This window comes from Falco cherrug, chromosome 7 (assembly GCF_023634085.1).
Source record: "Falco cherrug isolate bFalChe1 chromosome 7, bFalChe1.pri, whole genome shotgun sequence".
In the NCBI taxonomy this organism is placed as follows: Eukaryota; Metazoa; Chordata; class Aves; order Falconiformes; family Falconidae; genus Falco; species Falco cherrug.
In genome coordinates this window covers 39,748,225-39,768,467 of record NC_073703.1, presented here as the reverse complement: position 1 = coordinate 39,768,467, position 20,243 = coordinate 39,748,225, and the positions used below count along the sequence as shown (strand labels likewise).

General features: G+C 39.4%; 1 long non-coding RNA gene across 3 annotated transcripts in view; it reads right to left on the bottom strand.

Moving 5' to 3' along the window:
* Positions 1–8,523: 8,523 nt before the first annotated feature.
* The window catches only part of LOC129736499 (uncharacterized), a 66,686-nt gene continuing 54,966 nt past the window's right edge, over positions 8,524–20,243 (bottom strand). The window contains exons 5-8 of one of the 3 annotated variants that reach the window (XR_008733201.1): positions 19,999–20,130; positions 13,775–13,809; positions 12,125–13,095; positions 8,524–12,019 (exon numbers count right to left, since the gene is read on the bottom strand). This is a non-coding gene — a long non-coding RNA (uncharacterized LOC129736499). Of the gene's footprint in view, positions 12,020–12,124; positions 13,810–19,998; positions 20,131–20,243 lie in introns of all 3 variants that reach the window. The other 2 variants (XR_008733202.1, XR_008733203.1) reach the window with 2 other exon arrangements.

The window sequence follows — 20,243 nt, the reverse complement described above, 5'->3', positions numbered from 1 at the left end:
TAGAGCTTCCCAAGCACCTTTGATGGTAATGGGTTTCCTGCTCTTGCACGAAGGTGATCAGGCACAAACCTTTTCTTTGGCAGGCAGAAGATGAGTGTTTCTAGCTGTCCCCTGACCTCAGGTACCGCCATGCATGCAGCGCCACGTGGTGCCAACTCCCCACCCACAAAAGTCCTTGATTTGGGTGCTCTTTTCACTTAGCATTATGCAGCCACAACACATGTGCTGCTGCACAGCAAAGCCATGTGGCAAATATATAAAAGTATGTACGTTTCTGAATGCTGGAAGAGAGCCCTAATTTTGTTGGCAGCGAAGCTGACTCTCCTTCTTTCCTCGGAGTGGGGCCTGCAGCATTCCTCAGTCCCACAGACATAAACCCTCCCTGGATTTCTCCCAGTGTGGCGGCGGGCTGCCAGGCTGTGTGTTCGCCCTCGGCAGCTGCTCTGGAAGGGGCAACGCCTCTGCCTTGATGCTCAGGGAGACCGAGCTCCTGGCTCTGGGCTCGACTTGCTGCCTCCAATTCGATGCAGGTCAAATCCCAGACCCTCTCCCGGTTCTTGATTTAATCTTAGCTTGCAAGGAAATGTTGCATACCAGGAGGGAGGCAAAGCAAAGGGAGATTGCCAGACCCAAATGTTCCATAGCCGCAAAGATAGTTTCTAAATACTGAGCTTTAAAAATCATTTGGTTTCTGTGGGGAGGGGTGAGAATGGGGAGATCTCTCTATTTGCCTGCTGGGATTTGGAGTCTATAGTTTCCTGGGGATCCATTTCCAAGTTTTTATGATTAACTACAGAGGCTAGAAAACACACTCTTGTTTAAATGAAAGCTGAAATTCCCCCTAGTCCTACACACTGAAGATCTGGAGCTTTAACCCTGACTAAATCACAACAAAATCTTTAGAATTGGCCTGTGCAAGGTATCTCTCACCAAAGAAAGAAAAATCCATACAAAAAAAGTTGTTATGGAGTCCTGGGCAAGTGCAACTGTTAAGGGAGCAGGCACTCAGATACAACCAGGAAGGAGAGGAGGCATTTTCTGTGATGTGAAGGAAGTTCATGTAGCTAAAGGTGAGGAGATAGGGTCACCATGGTCTATTCCCAAGACCATCCTATCGCTCCAGTGGTGTATTGATTTGTGGATCTCTGCAAAGCATACAGACCAGGTCAGAGATGTCCCTATAATTCTTTTGAATCCCTTGAAGGTATGGATTTTTTTCTTTTCTTGCCTACTTTTTTCTCCATCTCCCTTTCACTTTCATTGGATTTCAGGATAGGAGGTGGTTAGTGTTATTATTTTAATTATTCTCCTCCTTTTGTTTTACATAGGGTTCAATTTTTAAATCATTCATGAGTTTGCCTACACTGATAGAATGCTTTTTGATTTGCTTCCAAAAAGAAGCGTATGTTAAAAAAAAAAAGAAAGAAACTGAAGTGTTCCATCCTTTCCAAATGCAATGCTTAACTTTTTTTTTTTACTTTTTTTTTTTTTTTTTAAGAGCACTTCATTTTGGAAGTGAATAGAGTGCTCTGGGCACGGGGCACTGCAGACCAATTTAGATTTCCTAGATTGCTTCAATAATCTGAAGAGTACTCCAGCCATTTTTAACTATTCTCCACCACATGCCTGCAGACCCATTCATTTTTTGACTGAAGTGACTATACTTAGGATAAACTCTGCCGTTCGTTTGAAATTTTTCTGTTCTGCATACCCATAGACTTAAAATTCCAACACAGAAATTTAATACAACATTTTATTGTAAGAATGTGTTAACATTTCAAGCCATAACATTATTGGTCAACATTTTATATGCCGCACTCCCTGTCTGAAACAGGCACATGTCATCACTGCCAGTTTGCTGCAGGAGACGTTCCCATAATTAGGCAAGTGAATGTTAACAGTTTTGGGTTTTTTCGCTCCCAGTGTTTCTCCTGTATTCAGCCCTGAGATTCAGTTTCTTTTATGGGTTTTCAATCCACGGATTAAAATGCTTTTGCAGATAGTTAAAACACTCACTACCTTTATGGCACACATATTTTATTTTCAGTTTTGGTAGGAAGTGACGTGCATGACTAAAGATCTCACAGAGCATCAGTGGCAGAGGCAGGAAATAGTAAAAACACAAGCAATTTTAATCCTTTTTCTCTTTCCTGTTGCACACACTGCACTTGTGTCATATATGGTATAACACTGCCTGGTACTTATACTGTTGTATCTAGACTGTTACTTGTTGCTGTTCTTCAAGGAGCACTTATATTTTAAATAGCTCCCAGAAGAGAAAGTTTATGAGCTGTCCTTGAGGATTTCATGCAGTAATTCCCTCCCCTACCTTTACCTTGCATATAAAAAAAAAAAAGTTATCCTTAATTCATATTTCTGTAAAAGAATGTCTGCATTTCTAAGAAATACAAGCATCTTGTTCCAGGGAGGGTCTGTGCTGCTTTAACTAATTAAGGCTTAACAGTAGGGCAGTGTCATGCTATACTTTACAGTCTACCTGATATCTTATTGGATTGTGATCTAGCATTAAAATTATTGGAAGGCAGCAGTTTGCACTCATCTGCTGCTGGCATAACTTTTTGCTAAATGAGTGCCCGTCTTTCACAAGAAGCGTTAAGAGGGCATGGAGGAGACATGAACGTGCTCTGGACTGTGACCTCTTGGCAGTCTTGTGCTGCTCCTGGGGAAACAGCTGCCCTAAGGCTGGTTTTGTAGTCTTTCTCCTGCAGGGAGAAGCTTTGGTGATGCTTTAGCAACTCTGTGGCTGAGACACTATAGATAAGACCATGGCTTTTTTTTTTTTGCTTTTGTTTTGTTGCAGGTGCAGGAGGTGCAGGGCACTATGTATGTGTAGCCTTAAAGGCCAAATACTTGTACGGATTAAAGACTTTTTTGGATTGTTATGGCATGAGCCCAAGGACAAACCAGAACTGAGATTCAGGTTCCAGAAAATGTTCTACATCAGTCTGAGCCTGTTCTGTGCTTTTCTTCGGCTGATTTTGCAGTTCTCAACTGTTACTGAGAATTTTGATGAGAAAAATAGTCTATTAGAACATGAGTAATTGATGGACAGTGAAAAATATGGTAAACATAAAAATGCTGTTACTACTTAATATTTACTGAAGCAATCTGCATAGGAAACTCATGCTGTTTTCAGGAATCTTGCAGGCCTAGGATTAATTCTTCTGTACTAAACACTTTATTTTCTTACCTTACAAGATTTCTTTCTAAATTTAGTGTAGCTCTAGGAGCAAGAGAGATGGAGAATCCAGAACCTGAACTTGTGTGGTATTAGGATTTCAGCTAATGATGGCTTTTTCCTCTGCATGGCTGTCTCTGCCTTTTTGGAAAGACTATGCTGTTTGCAAGGTAGCACCTTTTGAATGAAATGTTAACTTGGTCCTAGCCACTTACAAAACCTAAAGATCTCACAGCTGAAAAAGTGGTATCTTAATCAACTTCTGGCTGGGTGATTACATTGTCCCTACTTACTTTCCCTGAAATTTCAACTGGGTACAATCTTCTTCTTCACTTAGAGTCATCCTTTTTTATGTGTTGCTTGCTCTGTTTCACCTCTGATGAAGCTGATTTTCAGGAGTAGCCAAAGAACTTCCATTGCCTACACAGAGCTTTGTGGTCTTTTGGAAAGAAATTCTCGAATGTATATATATTAAATATGTGTTCTTGCTGGTTTGCTGCAATACTGTGGCATAAGTAACAGAGAGACAGCAAAATTATTTTACATAGTTGATTAATTTTGAAGAAGAAATCAAGAATATTTTCCTTACTTTCTCAAATAATGCTTCTAAAGTTAGGTTCTGGGTAATGCTCAGTCAATTCTTCATATAAATACTAAGATAATGTTATTGTTAAATCATATTTACTACCCTTGTACTTTTAATACCAAAGACAGTTTCAGAAACCAAACCACAATATTGTTCTCTTAGGCTTAGCTTTGCAGAACTCATTTTTCTTTTAATTTGCCTTTTTGTTAAAAAAAACCCCAACCCAAACTAATGTAACTCCATGGACATCAGTGAAGTGCAATATTTAACTCCAAAGTAAATGAAGAATCGTTATAGGCCAGAGCTTCCTTCAGAAAGTTATATGTGAAGGCAGCATTTGCTAATATAATGACGTATTATCATTCATCCTTGTACCTGTCCAGTTAGGCATAGATCCATCCAAGCATAAGATATAGTGTAGGAGGATTCCATTCTGCAAGATTAAATCTTCAGTTAAATGAACCTGAAGTGGCTTAGGGTGTGTCTAGGAAGCTATCTCACTGAGAGTAAGTTAAAGAGAAAAGAAGGAGGAGGGCATAAGCATGTCTTCATAAGGCTATGTCTACAACCTAGAGACAACTCTGTATTTCATACTGATTTCCTTGTACTTCTAAGCCATTGGTATATTTTTCAGTCTAATATATAAAATAAGAACAACCTCAGTCTACTCAATAGAAATACATGACTGTAATGCAAAATAAGAATCAGTCCTTCCTGCTAGACCTGTTAATTTCCCCTAAAGTATCAGTAGATTTAAACTTACTAAGGGTCAGGTAACAACCTCAATACATAGAAACAGAGGACACAGTCTTCCAGTCACTCAAGACTATGAAGAAAAATAGAGGAACTACAGGGAATTATTCAGCTTTAACCCTCCAAATGACGCCTGCTTTTAAAATGTATATTCGTTCATCAAAATAGCACCTCCAGTTTTGTTTTCTCCCCTGTGCATGTTCTCTGTCTGTAATTGTCTCTCTGCCAGTTATACGGTATTGGAACTAAATGAGGAAAACTTGCTAGAGTCTGTGTAGAGTCTAGATGTTTTCCATGGGGGAATGGTTTATATGATGCTGGTTCCAACATGGCGTTCCTCATTGCCTCCATCCTTGGAGATATTTCAAACCTGACTGGAAAAAATCCTGGGCAACCTGCTCTAGCTGACTCTGTTTTGACCATGGGTTGGACCGGATGATCTTCAGAGGTCTTTGTCAATCTCAGCCATGCGGAGATTTGGTGACTGTCAGTGGTAAGAATGACAAAACTAAATGGTAATGTTTCCTTGCTTTCATTTTGACAGGCTCTGTGACAGTTTGCACCAGGGTTTCCCAACCAGCAACTTCAGCCAAAAGCAGAAGTGCCGGGAGATATGGGGTGACCATGTCTGCGTGACTCTAGACAGAAACAATCCCATGAAGAGGAGGGGACCCAAGAGGTGGGAGGGAGACAGGGGGGCATAGAACAAGTGACAGAGAGATAGGAAGCAAGAAAAGGGACACAAGGTGGAACTACAAGCCCAGTTTGGGGGAAGGGAGCTGGATACAGAGGGGTGTTACAGATCGCCGATATTCTCAAGCAAGGCTTAACTACAGAAAATTTGGGATTTGTTGGTGAAGCCGTAATCAGGGGAAGAATATATATTGGCAAAAGGAGTCTTTTTTCTTCTAACTACCTTTTTGAGTGACATAAGCCATGCCAGTAAAGGGATTCTTGCATCTATACAGAGGGTGTTGCTGTCGTATCTATATCAATTAAGGGTGTGATTTTTTTCATGCTTGTGACTGAAACAGCTTTGTCAACAACACTTTATAATTTAGACCTGGCTTGAGAGCTGTCCTGGCTCTTGAGCAATTGCAGAATGTTGGGGATTTTAGAGTGAACTCCTTTATTGTTGGCAAAGAAATAAAGGGACACAAATGCAGCATAGTAATTTTGAATAGGTTTTTATATATATATATTGTTATTCACAGCACACACAGAATTTCTTTTTTGTCTGGAAAGGTGGTGACTGAAGAAGCAAAAATAGCACCCTCATAGCAGTTGTGCAGTTTCATGGCAGGGCATCCACTGAAATATAAGCTCTCTTTGTAACCAAAAGCTGAAAGGTTCCTGTTATGACCATATCCTAGCTAGAAAGGGCTTCTGATATAGCTAGACTGTCAGACACTTCCATTGGAGGCTAAGTTTATACTGGCACAGAAAGCTGATAAACTGATACAACTTCCTGAACAAGATAAGTATAGGGCAACAGTACTCTTTTGTAGATAAAATGGCATATACATCAGGGGAGTTGCTGCCATAGCGGTGCTGGTTAGGAGAGGAAAGTGCGGTTTCCTTGCTCTTTGTCTTTTTTTTTTCTCTTCACAATCTTAATCAACATAGCAAAGCCAGCAAAACTCAACTGCCAGGCTGGTGTCTTTCTCTATGTAATTTATTCCACCCTGAAAAAAGCCAGCTGTTTTTGTGCAAGTCTTGCCTTTTTTTCTTACCGGAGATCCCTGTATTCGGTCAGAACAATAGCTCTGGTGTGGCTAAAGTGATAACTCCAAGTATAGTGACATAACACTGTTTAAGGAGGTGGTTTCCCCAGAGGACAATCCTAAAATCCTGCTGATACTGAAAGAAAACAACCTGCCTTCCTCCCTCCTTCTTATGCTTGCTCTGGAGCTTGTTTGATGCCCCAGTAAGCTATTCCAGTTCACTGTACAGGCAGAAAATGAATGCAGCAAATAATGATGCACATTTTTCTGCCAGTTTAGTGAACCAAATTGGTTAGCATGGAGATCAGATGAGCACCAGTGTCTCTGCAAAGCAAGAAGCAGCAGCGTACATCTGAGATCAAGGGATATGAGTTGAAACATTCTTTTTTTCTTTTTTTTTTCATCAGCATTAGATTAATTTAACTGTCTTGCAAAACTTCCTAATGCTGGCTTAAACCTGGGTCACAAAATGATAAACCAGCATAAGAATGTCCATCCACACTGAAAAGTGCATTTTTCCAGCTCATTCTGAATATCAGGACTCCTTAAGCCTGTCTGCACTAGAAAGTATTTCTCAGTGTGGCTTGACTGGTACTCTCCCATCTCTCTGAAGAGATGCAGTTTATGAAAGTCACTTGCTGAGGCAGCTCAAACCCAATTCCAGGAAAAGGACTTCCTTTTGATATCAACATCACCAAGTCTGCCTTAGGCTCCTTGTTGCCACAGCCATTTTGATCAGAAAAGGCATTTCTTTTCAGGCTCGTGTAATCAACAGGAATTATTGTTGTACTAGTAAAACAGTAAAATGGAGACCAAGTTAAAAGCACTGTACTTTGAGTGCTTCTGCTGGATAATAAAGTAAGTGTTTCCTTGATCATACAGAAAAGGGACTGTTGTCTTTAAGATGGTGTGCTTAACATTTATCAGTGGACCATGCAGCAGTTTCTGTTAGAGCGGCAGTTGCAGAAAGTGATGCCTCTTTTCCATGCAAGGTATTCTCTTTCCATAAAGCTATTAGCTTTGTTTTTTTCTGTAAACTGATAGACTGTCAACCTTCACATCAGTGAATACTTAGGGATTTTTTTAATTGCATGCATTACTTTGCTGCTACCTTGTTTGTTATGTATGCAAAATCAACCCTCCTTAAATTTTAATTGGCGAATTAAATGTGTTTGGCTTGAAGTCCAAATGGGGGTAAAAAAAGTCTGAACAGAAAACAGTTTGGAGAGTAAATAATAGAAGGTTGATTTTTTTGTTAGTCCCAGAAAACTCTTTGGTTGGAAATATTCAGGCAGCTGCCCCATGGCAGGGTAATATTTGTGAATGCTGGAAGTTGCACAGATATTAATAAGAATCACTGCACATCTGCAAACTTCCCCCTAACAATATACAGTCCATTGGTTATTATTAGTTGCTATGTAATACTCATGCATCTAAAATCATCCAGCATGAGTGGGTTTGACCAATTTCTCCATAACAGCAGTGACTAAATTTGGTGGATGCTGTGCCTGTTATGGAGCAGAGGTCAGGGTATTCCTTACCTTTAACTGAGGGGCTCTTTTTAATGGTACTTTATGTGCCACAAATGCTATGTGCTCAGCACCAGAATAAGAGTGACTAGCGAAAAGGTGAAGCAAACAACCCACAGTCTGAAGTGGCTGGGTGAACTATTCAACAAATACCTATAACAAATAAAAGCAAAATCCATTTGCAAATCATTTGTTAATCAAAACGAACTGAATCCTTAACTGGCATAATTTGTAGCTAACAGTTTGTGAAGCTCTAACGGGCAAACAAACACTCGAAAGAAATGAAATACCATGGCTGATTTTAATTAGATTTTTTTTTTTTTTTACTATTAATGCACCCAGAGATATTAATTTGCTTCTCATTATGAGTGAATTAACTGAAAAAATATGAGCTGTGAAACTATTTATTTATTTATTTATTTATTTATTTATTTATTTATTGTATTACAGAAATGGGAACAGTCACCTACCAGGGCAAAACAACCCACTACCCATCCCTTCAGCCACGTGTAGCCTAAACCAGCAGTTCCCAGGCTGTTGTCATTGCCCAGTGGTTTTACACAATGGTATAACAAGATGTCTGCAGAGGCTAACTGAAGGTTATCAGCTTACTAAATCTGTGTGGTTACTCTGATGGCTAGAAAGTTGGGTTCACAAGTTTGGGAAACAGTAAACAGGAGACTTATTTCTCAACCTTCCTGAAATGTGAAGAGTGCTATCACAACCACCCAGTATGTGTATGCTTTTAAATGCTTGTATTGGGAGTCTTAGAGGTGTGCTAAAAGAGACATGAATGCCCTTAATAATATCAACTGCAGGTGCTGTTTGAGCAAACATTTATGTGTTTCTCTGGCAACTGAGATCTTTATGTGAAAGCAGAACTTTTATTCAGGTCAGGATGTTAGGACCAGAACATGCTCTTTCCAGTTTTATTGAGTAGTATGTGAATCACTATATTTCGGTCTTTAAGATTTGCCCTGATCCACTATTGAAGTAGAAACCCAAGTGGAGTAAGGCTCATTGTAACTTATCATCATTTTATTTTTCACAGTCTCACAGTGTTTGCCTGCTTGATGTATACCCCCACTGTCTTTCCCAGACGTGGATGCAAACTGTAGGTAAGGGTGTGCACACTTTTTTTTTTTTTTTCTTATGGCTGCTGTGAAGTTACAGTAGCAATATAAAGACGACAAGAAGTTCATGACAAGATAAAGGACCCTCGTATGATTGGACACTGAGAGGTGTACCAGACTTTCTCCTTTTGCTTGCCACTTCTCTTTTTATTCTTTGATTAAAGTCTTTTTCCTTTACTTACATCCTCCATTAAGATGTCTCAGTGTCATTTAGGGTGTTAATTGAGAGGAGGTTTAAGCTCATCAAGGCGATTATAAGTGATAGTTAAAAATTTCTATATATGGCCTATGCTGGAATCAGCACAGTAGGATGCCATTTTTCTTTTATCTAACTGACATTGGTAATAATAGATGAAATTATTACTAAATCGCAGCTGCAGAGATGATATCATGATTTTTTTGTGTAATCTTTGATGAAAAATTAATTTTTGAGAGGGATAATTTAAAATGATTTAAATAGTATTATACTGAAGTCCTTACTGGTAATTAACACCAATCTTGTCAGAAGTGAATCCACTTTTGCAGCTGTTTCTAAAGATACCTACAGTATTTGTAACTTTTCTGGGAATGAAATTATAGTGTTTGGACTTTATTTTTACTGCATAAGGACCATTAAGAGAAAAGGATGCTAATAGAGAAGGCTTTGTTCTCCAACAGGGCCAAATTCTATTTTGCATTTGCACTGTTTCTCTATGTGTGCATTTAATTAGCTATGCTCAGCATGTAAGCAGAGCTTAGTATATACAAAGTAGACTTTACATGGTATTTATATGTATGTGTTCGCATGCCAGTGTACACATAGATATGTATATCTTTATGGGTTAGCTATATACGTATACACAACTTTATTTGTGAGGGGTTTAATTGGTTGAACAGATGGCTGATCAGAAATGCTTCTTCATCTTCATCAGTGACTCGTCTTTCTTTCTTTGCATCGACTTTCATCACAGTGGCAAAAAAGTGCTCTAACGAGAAACAGCTGAAAATAGATTTTTCTTTGTACTTTCATCATGCTTTAAATGACAGAAGTGGATTTTTTTGTCCTATATATAAAGACCTGCAGGAGAAGGTTAAAAAAGGAAATATAGTGAAATCTAAATAGAAAAATTTGAATGAGAATATGGGAGAGCCTCAGATTATTCCTCTTATCTTCATATTTTACTTTCTTCTTTTTTAAAGTACATGCTGATTTTTGACAAGATATATAGTCGTGGTTATTCACACCAGCTACAGTACCTGCCAATCAGTTTTTCTTTTCCTTGAGTTTGGTGCAGAAAGGGGGAGGGAGGGACAGTAGTTGAAAGATGACACAATGGCTTAGAGGACTGTTACTTTAGGTATTCATTAAAATAGGAGTTACATGGCCAGCTTCTGCTGTTTCTGCAATTTTATTATATTCAAATCAAAGTCTGGCTTCTGTAGGCTTTATAAAGGAAACGATGTGCCTTATAAACACAGTGCAGGGTTCATGTAGGAGTGGTTCACTTACAAGCAGATTCACGGCTTGAGTTTATGTATAGATAAGTGAATAACCTGTCACATTTTTAATTTGAAAGAACAAGTTATCCAATATTTTCTTTTGCCGGTATTGAAGTATTTTGCAAACAGTTGCTTTTACTTTCTGTGTTCCGTTATTGTATCAGCTTTGCAAATTGGTAAACTGAGGAATGCTTTGACTGAGGGAACTGAGAGAACATGCAGCTGGTGGGGAGTCACATGCAGGAGTAGAACCTGGGGATCCTGGCCTCCTTTCTCCAGCAGCAGACCCAAACCTTTGGAAAAGCTACTTTTTGCATTTTTAGATCTGTTTGAACTGCAAAATGGAAGAAAGACCCCTTGGTTTCACCGTAGTAACCTGATGGCTTTCTCCATGTAAAGGCTAGTTTTTGTAGGCTTCCTCCTCATAAACTGGGTCAAAGATCTGCCCTTGTGCGCAGTGCAGCTGTGGAGGGAGCACGGCCCACAACGAGAGTATGGGGGCCCCTGAGAAACATTTCTACTGCAAGATGTGGTGAAGCCTGGGGCTGCAAGCAGAAGGCTTTTCAGCAGAGGGAACAGCAACAGAGGAAGACTGCAGTACTTCAGTACTGCTAGGAGGGGTCAATCCAATGCAGATACTTTCAGGTGAAAGGGAGAAATGTGTAAACAAGGAATTTCTGGAGGTTAAGGATGTGTAGGGAGCAGTAAGTATCTTACAAGCATGAGATACAGGAATAGGCAACTTCTAATTTCTATCATTAAAAGACTTTCTGAGAAAAAGAGAGACTGGGGTTCAGGTACAAGTGTACATGACCACCATCTGCCTCTTTAGTTTCAGTTCTTTGGACCAGGACAGTCGGGAGATAAGAGAAGATATTATTAGAACTATCACCTCACAGCTTTGATGTGGCTGGTCGTATGCTTAAAAGAGCAGTCAAAAATTGTGCCAGAATTTTCTTTTTCCCCCTTAACAATTACTGCAAGATGAGGAGGATGTTTGTGTGCTTGAAGGAAAGAGAAAAGATGCTGGGAATAAGAACAGCAGCTTCAGATTTTCTGAGCCTTTCTTTTCAGATTGTGACCCCTTGTTTGCAGGCTTTGAAACCCTGATAGGAAGGGTGTGGGTTTAGGAGGAGGTAATCTTGGCTCAGGAGGTCCAGCAGATGGTGTTGGCAAATGGCACTGTGGGCTCCTGCAGTGTGGTGCAACACTCTGGAGGTGGGTAGGGGAGCAACGAGGTTGTGGGAAGCAGCTGGTGGCAAATACACTCAAGATGGCTCCAGTGAACAACCACAAACAGCTTGGTAGGGTGGAGAAGGAGCAGCATATAGCTCAGAGTAAGTGAACCAGTGCTGCGTTTCTGTCCTGCTTCAGGAGGATGTGTGAGAGGCAAAGGTGGGTGGCTGACAGAAAGGAGGGTAATGCATTGCTGTCCTTTCCACCTTTACCTTTGTCGTGGTTTAACCTTTGTGGGGTAAATCTTTCTTAATGCAAGCCTAAGGACTTAGAACCCAGAAAGGCTGCCATTAAAAATATGTATCTTCATGACTGGCAGCACTCAGTTCCCTTTCATAATGGCATAAATCCATAGGCCTTGCACTGAAGACTGTCGCACCCTGAGGAACCAAGTATAAGTGAGAGCTGGTCAGGGGACTGAGCTGCCTTCCTTCTCTCCCTCTTCTCCCTCTTCCCCGCCCCCCCCCCCCCCCCCCCCTTCTTACCATCTCTTTTGATGGTAATGAAAATAATCCAGGAAATTCACATCAACCGCTTCTTTCTTCAGAGAGATTCGTAGCTTGGAACAAGTAGCAGGCAGTTCTTTCTAATCTATTGATGCTGATATGGCTTCAGCTAGAGAGGTTTTTAGGTGATACTTGAGGATAAAGCAAGAGCGTGGGACTAAAACAGGCAAGAAACATACACTTGTGTTCTGACTTGTTCAAAGCACTAAGACAGGTAAGAGGAAGGGATGTGCAGCATTTGCACAACAGGTAACACCAGCTAGCAGCTAGGATATTACAGGCGTGAGTTTATGCAAAACAGCTTCACACAGCTTTGCCAATGTATCTCAATCCAGAGCTGCAGTATTTGTCGCAGCTGTGGACCTTTATCTGCAAAGCCTTACAAAACTGATTAACTTAGTTTTATATATATATATTGCAAAAAGATTTTCTACAACAGTGAAAACAAGCAACAAGAATGCCACTAGTCCCCTGCATTTCTCACAGGCTCATGATATCTCTGGATGTTGTTTACCTTGCCTCCCTATCTCATAATGTTTTTCCTTTACTTCATAAATACATAATCTTAAGTAGTAACTATGAAGTAAATGGCTATTCAGGCCTGGTGGTCTCAGGCTTCTGGCTGCAGATATGGGGAAGGTACACAAAAAACACTCTTGGTCGGCTGAATAAGACATCCTCATTACAGTCCTTGAACTAGGGTCCATGCCAAACATTCTGTGCTGTTGCTTCCAAGACGGACAGATGGGGACCTTATAAAATAAGACAGGATGCTCCTTCCTTGCCAATGTCTAAGCATGCTGTCTCCATACCTGTTCCAGGTGTTGATGTAAAGGAGCAAGGTGACTCTCTTGCACATCATGCATAACATGCTCGGTTAAACAGAATTGAATATGAATTGTCACATCTTTTGCTGTTGCAAATCAGTGCCATAGTCCTTCAGTCCCTCCCTAATTAGAAAGGAGTATTCATTTAACAACTTAAAATTGAACTTCTTGACATCATATCTCTATACTTTAGGCTGTAGGTTTGGGTTTTTTTTTCAGTGATTTAAAGATAAACAAGGAAAAAGTGAATGTCAGCTTAGATTACATTTTGGGTACTTTTTTAGATGTAAAAAGGCTTGACAGTTGTGGATTGTGGTGGGTTTTTTTCCCCACTTTCTGTACCTTCTTTTCCCTGTTATATATCCAATTCCATTTACTATCATCTATGCCTGAAATGCTGGTGAAATGATGACATCATAACAGTCTAAAAGATAAAGAGAGGAATCAATCAAGGAAAGTAAAGGAGTTTTACTGATAATTTATGTTACTTTTTGTTTTTTTCTTTTGTTAACACCACTGAGCTGTACTGCAGTATAACTTTTTGGAGAAGGTAAGTTTAAATTCTTTCTTCTTTCAGCATCCTCTTCAGTCATCCTGATATGTATTTTTAAATCGCTAATCAATTCAGTGATTAAAATACAGGAAAACCAAAACTGACATTTAAAAATACCTCAAAGAAACAAAACCCCCAAACCTCACTCAAGTAACAAGAAAAAAAATAAACTTTTTGGCATTCTTCATTCATTTATCATGAAGTATGAGCTATATAAAACTAACTCTGGGTAAATTATTCGTAGGTCACCTTTTAAAGAAGCTCCTGAGATAGTAATGCATCCCCTGAAATGAAATGACAAATACATTTTCTGTGTTTTATATGAGGCATGCTTATACTTTAAAAACATTTTTACACTGGTTTTAAGGAATGATAAAGATACTTCAGTGTTACGTGATGTTCAGTTACTCAGCATTTTCTGGTGATCTTAACTACACACACACACACAAGTGCAAAAACAATCCTGAAAATGCTTTGGCAGACTTCACATGTTAATCACTGCAGCATGGTTTCAAACTAATGAACGGAGTGCAACTGTTTCTATATAAATGTCTTGCTCTGGAATATAAGTGAAATAGAAATTTAGTGTAGTAGTTTGGAAGACTGATTAATATTTACATTTATCAGCTGAAAAGTTGCAAAATCTTATAAAAAGGTAACTTTTACGGAGTACTTGTTTCCCTGTTAATGGGCAGCACTTAGCCATCTAAACTCAGTCTCTCCTTCTCTCCCCTTCCTTTCTTACCAGAACAATTGTGTTGCTGACTGTAATGACAAATTCATGTATGTTTTTTCTTATTGTTATGCCATTAAGATGACTCATTTGCAGTTAGACTATATCGCTTCCTCCTTTTGAAATGTATTTTGTTATTTCACAGTTGCACTTTACTTTTTAACATAATTTACTTGTTTTGTGTATTTTTAAACTCCAGACGTAGTGCTAAACCCCCTATTTATTCTAAGCTGTTCATGAAGAGAACTTATATGCATCACGGGATAGGTAGATGTACCCAAACATTCATCACCAAATACACTCCAAAGTATTGTTGTTCATTGTTCCCTTCTACATATTCAGGAGATATTTGATCCAAATGTATAACAAATATGAAAACATATAAAAGCTTTCAATTTTCTATAAGGAAAAGAAAATATGGAAAAATAGTATGGTGTACTATACTTAGGGGCAGTGGTTAGGGTATCTGTGCTGGAGAAAATAGCAAAATGCAGTCTGTCTCGTTTCTTGGAATCTTATGTTTAATACTTCTTCAGTATGAAAATCATGCAAAATTACTTGAAAATGGCTGTCAAGTGTTTGATCATAGCAGTGTAGAATCCCCAAGAAGAAAGAAGAAAAAATATTCCAGTAAAGTTTTGAGAAGGTTTGAATATCAAGTAACAGACTGGGCTGCTGTCTTCATACTTCTGGTGCGTTTTTAACTAGGCTACCTTGTGTTCTTTTCTTTCCTTTCCAAACCCAGTATTTAAAAGTCCCATATGGCAATAGATATTGCTGGAATAGAATGAATACTGTTCTGGAATCAATTTGATCTGACTTAACTTTCTATATTTTAAAATGCAGCTGAAATATTTTGCCTTCTCTATATTTTCTTTTGACCTGATCCTTAACCCCTCTCCATCCTTCTCTCATCTGCAGCCCTCCATATGGCTGTTTATGTAAAATGCAAAACTTTCTTTTTCAATCCTTTACTTATGGGCGGGCGGGGGGGGGGGGGGGGAGAGGAGATAGTATGAGTTATTCTGCCCTATGGCATATGTGCTTAGATGGCAGACGGAGGGAGACTGGAGGTGACATATTCTATATGTGATAATACCAGACCATTAGGTGTGTGCCCTTCATTAATAGGACAACGATGAGAAAGAATGTGAACAGAAAAAGACCAGAATTTTACTTGGAACTTGTTGATGCCAGAAGCATTATTTAACTTTTGAAGAACAAAGTTGATATTTGAGCTTAATTTTCCCTTGTGATCTGGACTGATGACTCTGCCTTTTACTGGCAGACCCTTATCACAGGAGTTAACTCCTGCTCAAGGTCAATAAAAATCTGAGCGGCGATACTGTTAGGGAATAATCCCAAAACGTGCTTGTTTTACTTCATATCCTGCTTAGCAGAGACTCCACTGCTACTGACTGACAGCTCTTTTCAGCCATCAGAGATTTTGTGTCAATAGGTCAATAGATTTAATATCCTGGGGATATCCCCTTCAGATTGCTGATCGGCACCTTACAACAGCCAAAGGCCTGACCTCGGACCATTTGCAGATTTAAACTGAACCAACTGGATGTCAAACTAGGACTTTGGGAGCCTAATCAGTACAAGGTGCACAGTCTGGTAGTACAGCCATGATCTGAACTGGGCAGATGCTGAGTTCACCCGGACCTTTTATTACCTTCTGTAATGAAACTACAGAGAAAGAAAACCATATATTCCTGAGCTGTTCTTTGCTGGGCAAAAGTGTTTGTAAAGCTGGACTAATATTTACAGCTGTACAAAAGCTACATAGATATGGAAAACTAATTGTTAGCGAGGAAACTATTTTTTTTGTTTCTTAATGTATTTTTAATAGTGTTTTTGATTGATACTGCAATATGCCACATGTATACTCTCTTCTTGCACCTAGTGTCATACAGAAAGTAAATGTGACATTATGAGTGGCTAAGAAACCACATAAAATTTCATCAGCTATCTAAAATTTCTTATCATATCCATAGTTATTTCAAAATATTTTAATAATAATAATAATAATAATTTCCAGCTTTCTTGAGAAACCTCTAGTTTTGCCTGATTTCTACTGGAATCAAAGCACAAGAACAGACCTTTCTCAAATTTACTTTGGTTTTATTTTTTTTTCCCTCCCAAGGTGGCTTTTGTCTTTTTGTTTTCATATTATAAGCCAGATGATAGTGATTTTAAGGTCCAAAGACATTGCATTCCCACAAGTTTTAGGAAAATAAGTGGAAAAACAGAGACGGGATACCCAAATCAGGTCCCTACTGAGAAAGATACACCTTTATAAGCTAAAATGCATTTTTAGTCAACAGAAACTACGCATAGGATAGAGACATTACCAATGGCCCAGTTACAGTAAAAGCTTCAGACTCAGCTTGAACCCCATTAGATAATACAAACATAAGTCAGGAAGCCATCAGCTTCATGAGTTGTATATCTCATTGTTTCCTTCTGCGAGTCCAAAGGAAGCTCTTGTGCAAGGTCACCAGAAGCTCAAGGATGTGTCACTGACAGCTTGAGGGGAACTGGAGTTGTTAGCATGAGTAGCACTGTCACAGGAGGATGTTTTTTCCTCTGTTCCCAATGGATCTCCAGAGCTTCCATACACTAATTAATGATGGAGGCTGCTGTTGTGGGAAAATAATATAAAGGCCCAGATTTTCTGCTGCAGGCAAGGAGCAAGGAGTGCTAATTGGGAGGGAGGTGTGAGCAAAGATGCCACCTCACACTGACTGATCATTAGCTGGCTTTTGTCCCTTGCCATGAGTTAGAGCAATCTGAGGTTGACTGTAAATTATGTGGACTGCTAGTGGCACCAAAGGACCATTATGTTAGCCAGGCCTTGCTGGTGTGTGAGACATACTTACTCAAATCTATCTGCCAGGAAGCAGAAGTGGAGAACATCATACTTTGATTTTGAGAATGGAATAGGGACTAGTTTGGACAAGTGGGAGGAAGCATTAGGTCAAAACCTAAGCCCTTTATTGGGGTTTCTGCTTTCACTTAAGTCTTAAAATTGTTCAGAGGCTTAGATAAAGGGCTCTTTGCAGTAGGTATTGATGAACATAAAAGGTTCTCTGTTCGGATATAGAGCAGTGCTTTAACTCCTGCTACTGTCTGAGTGGAGTGGGTACTGAATCTGCTGAACATTCCATGCAGTGCATTAGGCTGTGGCTGCAGAAGAAAATCAAACTTCTCAGATGTTCTGCTCTAGATAATCTCTTCTGACCAATCTATACAGTGTCCCTTTGACAAGCTCCTTTGTGCTGTGGTCTTCTTCCCCTGCAGTTGTCTCACAGGCCTGACGGGATTTGACCAATATATATGTGTACATCAAGGACGACAGGAAGAGAGAAAAGGCAAAAAAGGAACAAATTATATGCTCTATGTCTAAAAAAACCTAAAGGGCAGTCAAAGATATGGAAGTCTTACTCTGAGTAGGGTTTATGAGATTTAGCAGAAATGTGAGCTGTCCTGTCAGCTTTGCATTTGATTTTTTTCCGATCATATTCTATCACAGAGAGTCAGTGCAGAGACAGAGTCATTACTGTTCCTGCATGTTATGGTACTTTGGCACTAGGCCATTCTGTGCATACATGCCAAGATGCTTTTATAAAACCATTTAAAAAGCAGTGCTAATTAGATATTTAGAGGACTAGAAATCCTGAAGGTTAAAATACCAGTGAAGCAGTTATGACCGCAAGTGTGTGACATAAGTAAGCCCATAATGGGCTTTCTTCACTGGTGAAAGCAAACGCTATGATCCCTACATTTCTTTTATAGCAGAACAGCTCAGACTGTTACATGTTTTTATGTGTGTGCTACTATTCCGTACATTTGTTTTCATTTATTATCTTTTTCACAGTTGTATTTAAAGCCCCCACCATCGTACCTGTTACTGCACGCATGAAAATACAGTCTCTACCTTAAATTGCTTGTAATCTCTTAACCTTTCAGTTTACAAATATATTCCAAGGCTTATTTTAAGATAGCAGATAAATGTTACTAATGATGTAGAATGAATGTGGGCATGACATGAAAAGATTTTTATTTATTTTTTTTTATTATTTTCATGTAACATTTTCCATATCCTGCAAACTTGAGTGTACACTGGGATAACTTTATCTGGGCAAAAAAGATGACCAAGGAGAGAAAGTCTACTATGTCATGAATGGCTTGGAGAAGGTGGAGATGGAAGATACGTTCAAAGAAGAGGAACTAGGAGGCAATCAGTTAAAGGACTGGGGAACAATTTACAAAGCAAAAAGAGGAGAGCTGCTTGTACTTTCCCACAAAATTGTGACTGCTATTAGAGAATATTGTGAGGACCAACAGGAGGATTGGCTTAAAAAAAAAGATTTGACAAAGTCATGTAGGTCAAACACAGAGTTATTGTGTCTTCCTTTTGGGATTATTAGAGGCCTCGTGTAACTACCTAAAAGGAATTTGTAAGTTGCCAAATCATGGAAGCAGGGAGGGTATACTTAGGGAATGACTATCCTATTACATTTCTTCTCTAAACATCTGATACTATCAGTGGTCAAAGAAAGGACACATGGACCTTTGGTCTAATCCAATTTAGCAGCTCTTTTACACAAGACACTGATCCCTGTGTATAGTTGTGGCTGACAGCCCATGTGAATAGTGGTGATAAGGTTTAGTCCTTTTTTTCACTCTGTGAATACATTTTAAAGACCTTAGTCCAAAGCTAGAGTGGTCTGAGAATAGAAGAGTTAGTAGAGCAAATATTCCTGCAATGTGACATGAGGTTGCAGCCATGGAGCTGGGCCATCCATCCTCCTCTCCCCCTTTAAATTGTGTCTGTGTCTGCCCCTGCCTTCTCTGGTTCATAGTAAATGTGACTTCTGAAACGTGAAAATTAACCCAGGAAGCTGAACAGAGCTTTTCTTTGCAGCAGCATTTGGCCACCTGCTGTATTAGCCTGGTCTTACACCTTTGTGTAGAATTCACAGCCCCAACAGCCCCAAGACTGGTAGTTGTTCATCTTTCAGCTTGCTTGGATTGTAACTATTAAACCTCACCGACTAACTTGTGATTTGGTTTTAGGTGATGGGAAAAGAGGCTGTTTCCCCAGCTGAGTGCAGAGTACAGCTGAGAAGTAAAGGCGGGCATAATTCTGTTATTTGCCTCTATGTTCTTTGATATTCTGACCCCGCTGTTCTGCCTCCCAAATAACTTGAGACTCCCCTAAATAGTTGCAGAAGGTGTCATAATCACTGGAAAATGACATAATCACTGGAAAATCACAGGCATGCAAAATCCTTCGAGCCTGAATGGTCTGAATGGTAATGAGTAGGTTGCTCATATAGTCATTGAATTTTTCCTGGGTTTTTCACTTTTTCTGGCATCACTTGCACTGTTTTTTCCCCCTCCTCGTGTTTTCTAAATACCTAACATCGCCATAGGCTTGCCAATGTGCAATCCACTGGTGCTTGTTTATGCCAAATACCTGCAGCACACATATGCTTACATATACATCTAAATATCTGAAATGGAGGGTAAAATTATTGTCTGGGCTGTGGTGATTCAGCCTCACTGTGTTTGCACTGGCACACCAGCAAGTCTGCATGGACACAAGCACACACAGACACAGGCACACACAAACACACATGCAAGCACAGGAATGGCAGGGGGAGCAGAAAGTAAATTACACAATTACTAGACTAACGGAAAACAAGACGATAGGATTGTACTGTTGTACCTGCAATGGTGTTTGATTCAGAGGCTTCTTGCTTTAAATGACATATTATCAAAGTTATCCTGTATGGATCTCTCTACTTTTGTTCCCCAAATTTTGTAATCCTCTTTCAGCTTGAAACCTCGTTTTTCTTAGCTGTAGAGTATAATATAATAAAACAGGGATGCATCCATCTGTGAGTTGCACTTAATCTGATATGTGCACTGTGTATACATATACATAATACTTTTAGATAATATAAAAATGCA